Source organism: Apteryx rowi, unplaced genomic scaffold, assembly GCF_003343035.1.
Source record: "Apteryx rowi isolate R43461 unplaced genomic scaffold, aptRow1 scaffold_36, whole genome shotgun sequence".
NCBI classification, from domain to species: Eukaryota; Metazoa; Chordata; class Aves; order Apterygiformes; family Apterygidae; genus Apteryx; species Apteryx rowi.
In genome coordinates, this window is record NW_020450085.1 from 1,384,371 (window position 1) to 1,395,390 (window position 11,020).

The following is an 11,020-nucleotide window of genomic DNA, read 5'->3' on the forward strand; positions in this document are numbered from 1 at the left end:
CGGCGGCCCCGAGGTGACGGCGCCGCGCCCCGCCGCTGTGCGGGCCTGGGAACGGGCAAGAGGGGTCACACGGAAAGAGGGGGGGAAAAGGCGGTAAAACACAGAGCGGCGTGCTCAGCGCGCGCCGGCGGCGGCGTCACGGGACACGCGTGGGCGGTCCCTTGCCCGCCCCCTTATAATACCCTTCGTTTCTGACTTTTTTTTTTTTTTTTCCCTTGGCCTTAAATCCTCAGCTGCTGAGTCAAAGCACGGCGTTTTTAAAGACGGACTCCTTGGAAGTTTTTCCCAAGTGAGTACCGTGAGTCACTGGATGGCTTTTGTCCTGGTTTTCTTCAAAAATACATGTGTTCTGGCACGAGGAGGAGTAAATAATGCCCCCCAGGGACATTCCTAACATCACTTATGAAACTATTGTGCTGTTCAGCGTTTTGTAAAAGCAAGTATTTGAAAGGACGTGAATGATTTGCGAAAATCTTCATGAATCTTCACGAGTTCGTAACTGCCCACCTAATGAATGCAGAATTCTACCTAAATATAAGGACTTGCTTATTTCCATCATAGCACAACAGTTTTTAAGCTGTATATTAATAAATAAAGAGCATGCCTTCTCAAGCAGTCATTTCTTAAGACGCAAAACCTCCTGCTAAGCATGGTGGGCTGATAGGGAAGACGAAAATAAGCTAGAAAAGTAATGTGAAATTTTGCAGGAGTGGTGGGAGTTGAGGAGGCTTGGAGAAGTGTCATTTGAGCTGTGGAGATGCCAGGGGAAGAAAGTAGTTACAGGGAAATGAAAGACAGCTAGAAGTAGGACAATGATTTTACAGGTGGTGTTTTGCATTGCTACTCTACGCAGTATATAGTTGAAACAAATGAAGGAGATTGAAATGTTTCTTTAAAAACAAATTGTTCCTAAATAATGAGACAGACATGACTTTCAGAAACCTGTAGTTAAATACCCATTGAGGCAGGGTTCTTCTAGACATGTTAAACTTCAAGTTCAAACAGTAAGAGGGGATCATGCGCGGCTTCCCACAAGGTAATGAGTAATTAAGTATATTTAGGCTACTTTGTGAAATTAAATTGAGATTGTTTGAAAACAGTACCAGCAATTTTATTAAACACTGCGTGAAAGAAGGATCATATGCCAAATACTTACTTTGAGGTCATGAGTCCAATTTTTTTCCATTTCCCTCAGTAGCTTAAGAGGGAACAGAAGATGGATTTTCAGCTGGCCGTGTGATGCCATCCAGTGAGCACATGTTCCAGGAAACTCAAAAGAAGATTACGTATGAGAGAACAAAGACTATGCTTTGTTCTATCTCTGTATAGGTGAACTCCTAGTCTGGAAGCATTTAACTCATCTGGTACTCTTGGCTTACCCTGTGGCAAATGATAAACAGTAATTCGATGATTTTTCTGAATCCTTATTGAAAGGATGCTATATAGAGCAATTGAAACATTTTTTGATGTAGAAAAAAAGACCCTTTGTGATTTAAACAAATTGTATCTTTTTATAGAAACTTTTGATGTTCCATTGAAACATTAAAAAAGACCCAAACTAAAATACTTTCAATTTTTATTGAGTCTGAAACACTCTGATTCAAAATAATGTTGCAGCATTTCTTGGGAGCTGCCTTTAATATGACTTTTACTTCTATTCTCCTTTTTAGGCTGGCTTTTCTGGTTAGACTACATCTCCAGTAATGCTCGATGGATATGGATTCCTACAGTGCCTTCCTCCCTTTATCCAGCAGAGAGAGGTAAGTGTGGAAAGGAAATGCTGAGACAGTTGAGAGCCCAGTACACAAATAAAAGCATTCAAACAATTTTCAACAGATCTCATTGATCTGAGTGTTTGTCAGGTTTCATTTTTTTCCATACTTCTGCTGCAAAACCCAAGTAATTCTCTCACTGAATCCCCTGTTCTTCTTACCTCTTGATTCTAAGAGGTGTGGTTAGATTCAACAGTTTCAGTAAGGAGAAAAATGTGTGAGAAAACATTAAGCTCTTGTTTCTGTGCTCTCCAGCTCTAAATCCTTCTCAGAATCCTACCTGCATATAATATGCTATGCTTTTACTCTTGCAGTCTTTGAACAGAAAACACTTCTTTCTTAAATTTCACCAGTAGCTTTTTGTCTAAAAAAGAGCAACAGAAAAAATTTTCTACCCTTCAAGACACAGCTAATTTTTCCTGTTCTTTTATGGCAGTTCAAGGAGGGATAATAACATATTTTTCCATACAGCAGAATTTCTGTTACTGTCTTTCAGTTAGGTTTCTAAAAATTACATTTGCCTTTCTATTCCGAACTACAATGTTGAACTCTTGCTCTTATTATTACAGTTATAATGACTCCTTACCCTCTAATTTTGTAATACTTATATCCACACATTAAGCATGTTTAAAATATACAGGAAATGAAGAACATTTGAGAACAAAATTCCACATGTGAAACACAGATTTGATGTAGCCATGGCTTCGTTTACGCTGAAGTATTCTTTAAACAAGCATTTGCTATCTTCTGCCAGTGCCAAGGTTAGCTCTCATAAAACAATAGAAAACAGTTCCCCTTTGAAATAATATTTATACTAAATAACCTATTTAAAAATATTTAGCATTCTTAGACACTCTGTTTATCTAAGTGATATATTATTTCCTTTCCTGACCAAGCACACAAAAATATTGTATGTTCTCCCCTCAAGAAATATGAGAAAAAGGTATATTCAGTTGGACTTTTGCTTCTGAACCATTTGAACTTTAATAATCCACTTCCTTCTGCTCCATAAAATTCTTCTGCTGAGGGGTAAAATTTTTTATTCTTATCAGATTGTATTGGATGTATCCATTACATGCTGATGTGGAGAGACAGAAAACTGTGTTTCTGGAAGACTCTGATCTTTCAGTCTCCGACAAATCCTTCAAGTTGGCACAACTGAGAAAAAAAAATCCTTTCATGCTGATGAATGGAGAATTGAGGTTGAGGAACAGAAGACAGTGACACAGGGCTCATCTATGACCTTGGCTCAGGGAATTTTGTGTGAATAAAGCAGGCTATGTATGGCCTTTTGTGCTTCTGTGGTCTGGAGGCAGAGGTCAATCACACTCTTAAGGGCTCATGAAGCCCAGTGTCTGCCATCAGCCTTGCCAGCCTGAGTAGAGCTGCTGAGCCTGAGCTGCTAAGTAGAGGTGGAAGAAATCAGCTTCTGTGTGACCCAGGCAGTCTCCAGAGAAGGGGCTAAAAATGCAGTAAGAGCCATAGTTTCGGTTGCTGCGTTTCTTCTTCTTTCTTGTTTTTAGGAACTACTGTTTCCTAATCTCTTTTATGCATTTGTCAAATGACCACCCTGCCTGTTCTGCTCTGTTTTGTTTCTCTCCCATCATCAGGAAAGGCTGAAGGAGGTGTCTTAAGATACTCTATTTAAATGCATGTATTCAGGACTGGTAAGATGTGTAGAATGAAAAATTATGAAAATTCAAGATTTAAGCCTGAGAAGTTAAGTTTTTAATCACTTTCTTTAGTCTTCCTAATTCTTTAAGAGCATATATAAGAATGAGTGAAGGCAGACTGTTCAGAAAATTGTGGCCACTAACTTAATGTTCTCCTTTTTAAGTATTTTTTTTATCTAGGAACTCAATTCATGTAACTTGAGAAGTTGCCAGATCACTTTTCATTTGATAGAGTACAGCATATTTTTCATTGCTTTCACAAACCAATACTTAATGTAATATCATTTTGCGGGGACTATCCTGAGGTTATGTGAGGTTCTCTTTTGTTACTTTCAGAAGGAATAAGGAGACTGAGTATCTAATGCTCTGTACAGGGAGTGAGATGAGAGTGGAGAAGTAATATACCTACTGAAAGGAAGAGTTATCCAGGACTTGCACCCATAGCTACTATGTTTCAGGGCAGAGTTAGTACAGACTCACGGGGCTTCTATGCGTGGAGAACTGCTACAGCTGTTGGGTTTGGGACTTCCAAAGGATTAAATATTAGGAAGATACTCCATTAGGGAATCCTCACATTTTGACTTTCATAATGTTAGCCCTCATGGATGTCATTACAGAAGGAGGTGATCTATGCCTGAAATTTCCCCATCTTTCAGCAGTAATTTTGTAAGGAATGTTATTTCTTATGTATTCATTCTTCATCTGAATGCAGCAGGTTTTAATTTCAGTATAGCATTTCTGGACCTGGAATTATTCTTCTCCTTCCCTTCACCATAGCATATATAGCACAGAGCAGGCTTATCCAAAGGGTATTCCCCAAGACGTTACTTAGCTACTTGTCTCCTTCAACTACTCTTTAAATAAACTAGCCAAAGCAAAATGTATGTATCTTGTAGGGTGAAAGTATGTATCAGTGAGAACTAGGAGGGGCTTGAAGGTTCCCATACCTTCAAGTCTATTTTCACTGCCTTGATGGTGAAAATAACAGAGAACTCGTTCTCTTGCACAGCCTTTGTGCAGGTACGAACTGATTTCTCTGTCCAGTCAGCTTCCAGTGGTCCCTTCAGCTGATGGTGGCCCTTCCTGTTTATCACTTGCATGTTTAATCGCTACCTTGCTGCTTCAGTGCCAGTTCCACTTAAACTGAATAGTAGTCAACTGTGAGCTGAAGAATTGCAAAACACAGAATAGGTGAATTATAAGGAGAAGATGGAAGACCTAACAATTGTATTCAGGTATTTTCTTACTGAAATCCTTCAAGTAAGTAGTAGGCCTGGTTTCATCAGCTTCTACAAAAGCTTCATGAGTTTTGTGTCAGAACTTAAAAATCAAGCAGAGAAGATAGGGGATGGGTTTCTTTAACACATGGTTTATTAGATCAAAACAGGTTTTTTTTTCTTTTAAATATCATTTTCCTGCTGTTTTCACAGACTGTTCAAACTGGGGGGAGATGAGTTGTGATTACACATATAATATTCCCTTTCTCTTTGCTAATGTGATCCAAGAGCTTTGTAATTAAGGGAAAGGAAAAGAGCTTTAGACATACAAACACCAAAATCTTAGGGTGGCCTATAAATAAGAGATTTTCTGACTTACGTGCCTCAGGCTTGAGTGATAAACCCCAGCAACATAAATGACTAGGCATAGATGTTTTTTGTTGCTAGGAGTTGGACATATTTTTAGTTGCAGATCTGGAATCATAGCAAGACTGTTAGAAGGAATGATTTTTAGCTCATAAAGTGTACTGATTCTGGAAATGAATAAAACAGAGATGTGTTTGTACTGCTCATTTGAAAGGATGCAGAAGGCAATAGTTAGAGGACCTCTACTTTAGCCTGACAAAAGCTTTCTACTTAGTTTTCACTTAACTCTGAGAAATGAAACAAATACTGTGATTTTTTTTTTTAACACTCTTCTATCAAACTGTACATATGTTTTTTAACTCCATTTCACATCTAATGAAGCAGAATGAGAGAAGTCAGATGTTTAACTAGAATCATTGGACAGATCACTGATGGATTTAGAAATAACTTTCTGACCAAGAAAGCCAGCAGAGAGACTCTGCTAAACAAGGTTCTCTATGCTTTGTATAGGCTTTGTTTTTCCTGAGAATGGAGCGGTCTTTGTTCTTTGAGGACATACAAATTTGTATGTCTGTTGCTCAGTGGCTTGTTTATTTGAAGTTTGCAGCTCTCAGAATGTCTTTGGAAATATCCAGAAGGTATAGCAGAAGAGGGCAGGGAAGTAGGAGAAGTAAGTAGGGAAAGAAGAAGAGAGGAGCAGCTTTTCTTTTAAGAAAAGAAGCAGTAATCTGAAAATGAGCGACAGGAGAGTGGTATACATAAGACTGAGAAAGAAGAGAAGGCAGGATGATTTGCAGGCAGAAGGAAGAGCAAAGACAGGATTGCTCACACCATTGCTAGGGGGTGTTTGTTGGGGGGACTGTAAGCAATCCATGTGTTGAAAATTGGATTTTAGAGATCTCCAGATACTTGCGAGAGAGACATAGAAGTAATTTATTCTATTGTACCTGTCCCTTGTGAGAGCTGTGGGAAATACAATGCATGATGTGGGCTGTCAGTTTTCAAGAAAGGTGTATTCAGACTGAATCAGGTGTACAGAAAAGCCACACAGTTTATTTGGAGAATGGATGGCTTATCATAGCAGAGAACACTTAAAAGGTTTGGTTTGTGTAGCCTGGGTAAATAACGGCTAAGACAAGATATGATTCGTGCCTATAAATACATAAAGAGAATAAACTACAGGATTCAGAAAAGTAAAATACTACTTAAGCTAAAGGTCAATGTTAGCAGGGTGACCAGAGGTCATGAGTAAATTCAGGCTGAGGATAAGAGGTGAGACTTATGAACAGGCCTTGCACTAGTATTAAAATGAAACTTGATAAATATAACAGAATCTGTGATGTGGTTTTCTACAGCATCTGGGGCCTAGAGTGGAAGACTAAAGTACTATGTGCACCCCATGCTCAAATGGGTTTCTCAAAGTGTGAACAGATGGGTAGGTTACCCTGTCAAGATGTCCCTCTTAAAAGATATGTAGTCCATCATGCAATTCTGGTTTAGCGCATTTCAAAAGCATGGACTTCTGACCTTAGCTTGCTTTGAGAGAGGTAGGCAAACAAAATGTCCTGTGGAGGAAATGGGTTTCCTGATGTGAAAATTTGTAAGGATCTCAGAAATTTCTTCACTCCTTAATAGCTTGAAACAGAACCCCTTTACAGTTTTTCATCTGAAGGCAGAAGGAGCAGCTCATTTAGAAAAGGTGAATGTGTGATTAGGGTGGTTCTGCACAGTTGGAGTGAGCAAAACCAGGGAACTTTAAACTGCTGTAACCCCTCTTGTAGTTGGTAACTGCACCTCACTGCTGTGTTTATCAGAGGAGGCTGGGTAGAAATAGAGAAAAGGGATCAAGCTGGCATGTGTCGGTCTGAGAGGTGTGCTGGCCTCTAGGGTTTAATGTAAGCAGCCTGATTTGGACAACTGGTCAAATCCAGCCATCTTACTGAGCATGAAGAATATAGAAGTGCTTTCAGACCACTAGCAGTTGCCTAGGAAGCCAGCCGCCTTGCTGCTCTCACATGATAAGTGTGGCTTAATAATTAATTTCCATCTGGAGGAGATGTTACTTCTCTAGCTTGTCTAAGACTGGACAACGAATTTGCAGACTCAGATGTACATTAGGAAGATAAGCTTCATTACTCCTAATGAACCAGTTAAGGCAATATAGAAAGGAGGCCTAGCTTGTTTCGAGAGATAATGCACTCGAAGATGTATTGTGTAAGTTTTTGGTGCCTAGCTGTAAGGTACTTTTTGTCCCCTGGATTGTCCCCTCGACATTATGCATATGACAGAAAGCTCACTTAGAGCCTCCATTCTGAGAGGTAACAACTGTAACTAAAATGGAAATTGTTGATGACAGCATGTTAGATTAGCGGCTGCTACGAGCGGAGGATGTTGAGCATTGTTAATAGGTTATTTATCCTAATGAGTCAAATTGTTTGAGATTTTATTTTAAACGTATGAAGTTTTTCATTATTTTCTATAGGCTACAAAAATGGCTTGTCATGTTCCAGATTCTTGTGACAGTCTCTTCATTTCAGAAATGGAAAAAAAAATCAATGCAATCCTGTGCAATGTGCTCTAGGTGACCCTGCTTGAGCAGGGGGGTTGGACTAGATGATCTCCAGAGGTCCCTTCCAACCTCAGCGATTCTGTGATTCTGTGATTTTTTTGAAGGGTGACTAGTTATCAGATTGTAGTTGATTTCATTCCCCCCCCCCCCAGAGAACATGTGGGAGTGATTCCTTTGCCTAGAAAAGGCACTTCTAGAAAATAGAGAGAAATGCTAGTTTGAAAGACGGCTAACAGTGCAAAAAAGGAAACTTGCAAGTTAATCTGTTTTATTCAAGACTTTATGGAGTACTTATTTTCCAGACCTTTGGGGACACCTTGACAAGATTATGATGAGCAATTAATGGTAACCCTGGGACAGGGCACCAGATCAAACAGATGAAATCCCCACCTGTTCCGGAGTTTGTATGGCACACGCAAGCTCATGTGTGTGCTGGGGATATGTTGAAGCCCCAGTTACAAATTTCCAATCTGTCTTCCTTCCCCAGAGCTCTTAACTCCTCTCCTGTGCAGCACAAACTTTTTCTTTAACCTGTTCTGTAACCAAACATAATCCATTTGAATTGGTTATCTTCCCCTACTTTCAATATACTCTGGAAAACCTTTTGCACTTTTTTTGTAGGTTCAGACAGTGAAGCTCAAGTAGGTGGATTCATATCTTGCTGTAGCTCCCTTTGCCTTGGTGGAATTACAACTTGGATGATCTTGGCCTTATCAGTCCTGTGGAAACAGCAGTGGTTTTTGTGATGTGATAAGGGGAGATACGGTAGGGATGGTTTTGTCAAAACGTCTTTAAACTCTGACTGACTGTTGGAGCTAGGTTGTTAATAACTATGGTGGGAAGAGCTATATTTACATTTTTATCTCTGACTTAAAAAAAATTAGGGGTTTTCACTGATTCTTGATTTCATGATAAAACCTATGTATAACAACCTGTATTTCCCCTCCTTTAAATATATAGAAATTCTGTGTGACCCAGCATAATTGGTGACCTACATTTCAAAAACACTGTTTTTAATCATGCTATGAAATTTCCATCTCTCTTTTTAAGTCTTTTGAACTTCTGTGTTTTAGACCACATTCTTAGAATTTCTGACTAAGAATATACTCTTTATTCTTTCCCACAATGTTCTTCCAGTTATATTTCAATCTTACCTTAATTTTAGTCTGCCATGTGAGTAAAGCAGCAATCTATTATGTGTTCACAAAGCCAAGTCTATGTATGATTATATAATATGCATGCGCTTCAAATATCAGATAGCAGATATTGCTGCTGTGTTACAGTGCAATACTGATACTAACAGTCTTGTTCTCCCTGTGGCTCAGCTGGACTGAGATATGCCTTTTCTTCTGTTTCTGTGACAGTGCTGGCCAGACCTCCAGGAATGGGAGATGACATCCTTCCTCCTCAAATCACAGCCCCAGTCACTGGTGGAGGAAAGTGAGGCACCAGGCAGATACACGTCATGTAACTGTCTGTCGGGGCCCTGCCGGCACCAATAGGCCTTAATGGCCCTCACCAGCCTCACCTGCGGCCTCCGCCAACACCCCCCTGCCCTTGGGTCCACAAGCCTCGTTTAAGCTCAGACCTGGGCATTCAACTCTGGCCTGAGCTACATCATAGGTGTGCCTGTTCCTAGTCCTGTGCCTGAATTATTTTTTGGATTTCATGGTTTGACCTTTGACCTGACTTGCTTTTGTCTGGTAATCACTGGATCGTCGACAGGACCTGCTGCTGTCTCAACCCTCCACTGCTCAACTGCCTCGGGTGCTGTGGGCCTGCGCCCTGGGGGTGAGCTCACTGCCGGCCAGCGCTGTGGCCAGCCTTGGCTGCTTGCTCACCTTCGCTTAGGGAGAAGCCCTGCTCTTGCTGCTCCCTGACACTGTCCGTCACAGTGAGGTAGTGCTGTCAGTCTTGCACTGATTTTTATGGTGTCAGTAATGAGGTTCTCAAATAGTGAAAGTCATTATTCTGGATGTTAGGATTGTCCTCAGAAATGGGTGTTGTCCATTCTGATATGTAAAGGCAGATGGAGAGGGAAAGCATACAACTTTGTTAAAGTAACTCTCAAATACATATGTACATCTTGCATTTTTGGGGTGATGGAGGAGATGTTAACAGTGGATTCTCATTCTGACTTTGTTCTGAGGTGAATGTTAATGATAAAATTGCAGTTTGTATTTTAATGATGTGTAAAGATCTCATTTGAATGGCTTTATCTTCCAGTGGGTTTTGGGTTGCTGTGCAAGTTACTTTTCAGTCTTAGTCTAGTTCTGGAAAGAAATAATAGCAGGCACAGAATAACTTAAAAATATAGATCCATTTTTTTCTCTATTTGTGTCACTGCTTAGAAGATACAGAAAATTATTGCTGAAGCTGTGTATTACTCACATGTGTTTAAATAACATTGGTGTATGTCTCAAAGGAGCACGTACCAGGATGTCAATAATATGCAATTAGGCAGCAGTCAGTGTATTAAAAAAAAAAAAAAAGTGATCAAATGACAGATTTATATTTCACAAGATCAGATAAGCACATCTCCTATTCTGACTGTAATTTCTGAGAACTTTAGTAGTTTGGATTTGGGCTGCAATCCAACAGGGGCATGACTTAATTGACTTTAATGATCTTTGGCCATCACAGATTTAGACTATACCAAGTGGCTTCTCAAATTCACACTGAATTTAATCAGTTAGAGTTCAGTGTTGGCTAATCTTCAACTAAAATCAATACATCAACCTGGACAGAGAGAGACTGGGAAAGTCAGAAACATGTACTGTGATGTTTGCTTTTTTAGTCTTTTTGAGAGGTCAGATAATGGAGACATCAATTAAAAGCAGGGTAAACATCAGGGTTCTTCCAGTGCAATAGCCTTTTCCTTTCTTAAATGGGAGTGTGAATTTGGCTTTAGAGCAAGCTGCCAGACTGCTGGTTATGTTTATATTCAATATATCACAGACATGGGCAGTGAAAACTTCAGCATTCAAACCTGTGAAATAGAAGGCAGGGGGAATATTTTGTTTTTCAAACTCATTCACTTTCCAGTGTCTGTACCAATTGTCAGCAAGACTTGAACAATCAGAATTAATGTTGGTTGTGATGTATGTATGTATGTATGAAGGAAACACTTCAGTTCCCTTTGAATAAAACTGCACAATCCTCAAACAGTGCGACACTTCCAGTTCCTTGGACTTTAAATGGAACTGAAAGGTGCTCTCTCCTGAATGTCTTTCTCGACAATGATAATTTCTTCTGTGGGGCAAAACTCCAATATTTAACCATTGACCTTTTTTAGCAGGGCTGTTTCCTGTGAAGATCCTTTTTATTCCACTTCCCTGTATTCCAGCAGACTTGGTAAATACTGTGGTTTCATCTTCCTCATATGTAGTTTTGCTGTATGTTTGGTTTTTGGAGGCGGGGGGG

The 11,020-nt window shown here is 39.8% G+C and overlaps 1 long non-coding RNA gene across 2 annotated transcripts; it reads left to right on the forward strand.

The window, feature by feature from the left end:
- On the forward strand, nt 1–10,767 carry LOC112969617. Of its 2 annotated transcripts, none has more exons than XR_003254756.1 (5): nt 1–93; nt 234–289; nt 1,671–1,760; nt 8,219–8,362; nt 8,962–10,767. It is a non-coding gene; the product is annotated as an uncharacterized LOC112969617 (long non-coding RNA). The 2 variants fall into 2 exon arrangements; XR_003254757.1 differs by having other exon boundaries at nt 1–37.
- The last annotated feature ends 253 nt before the right edge of the window (nt 10,768–11,020 follow it).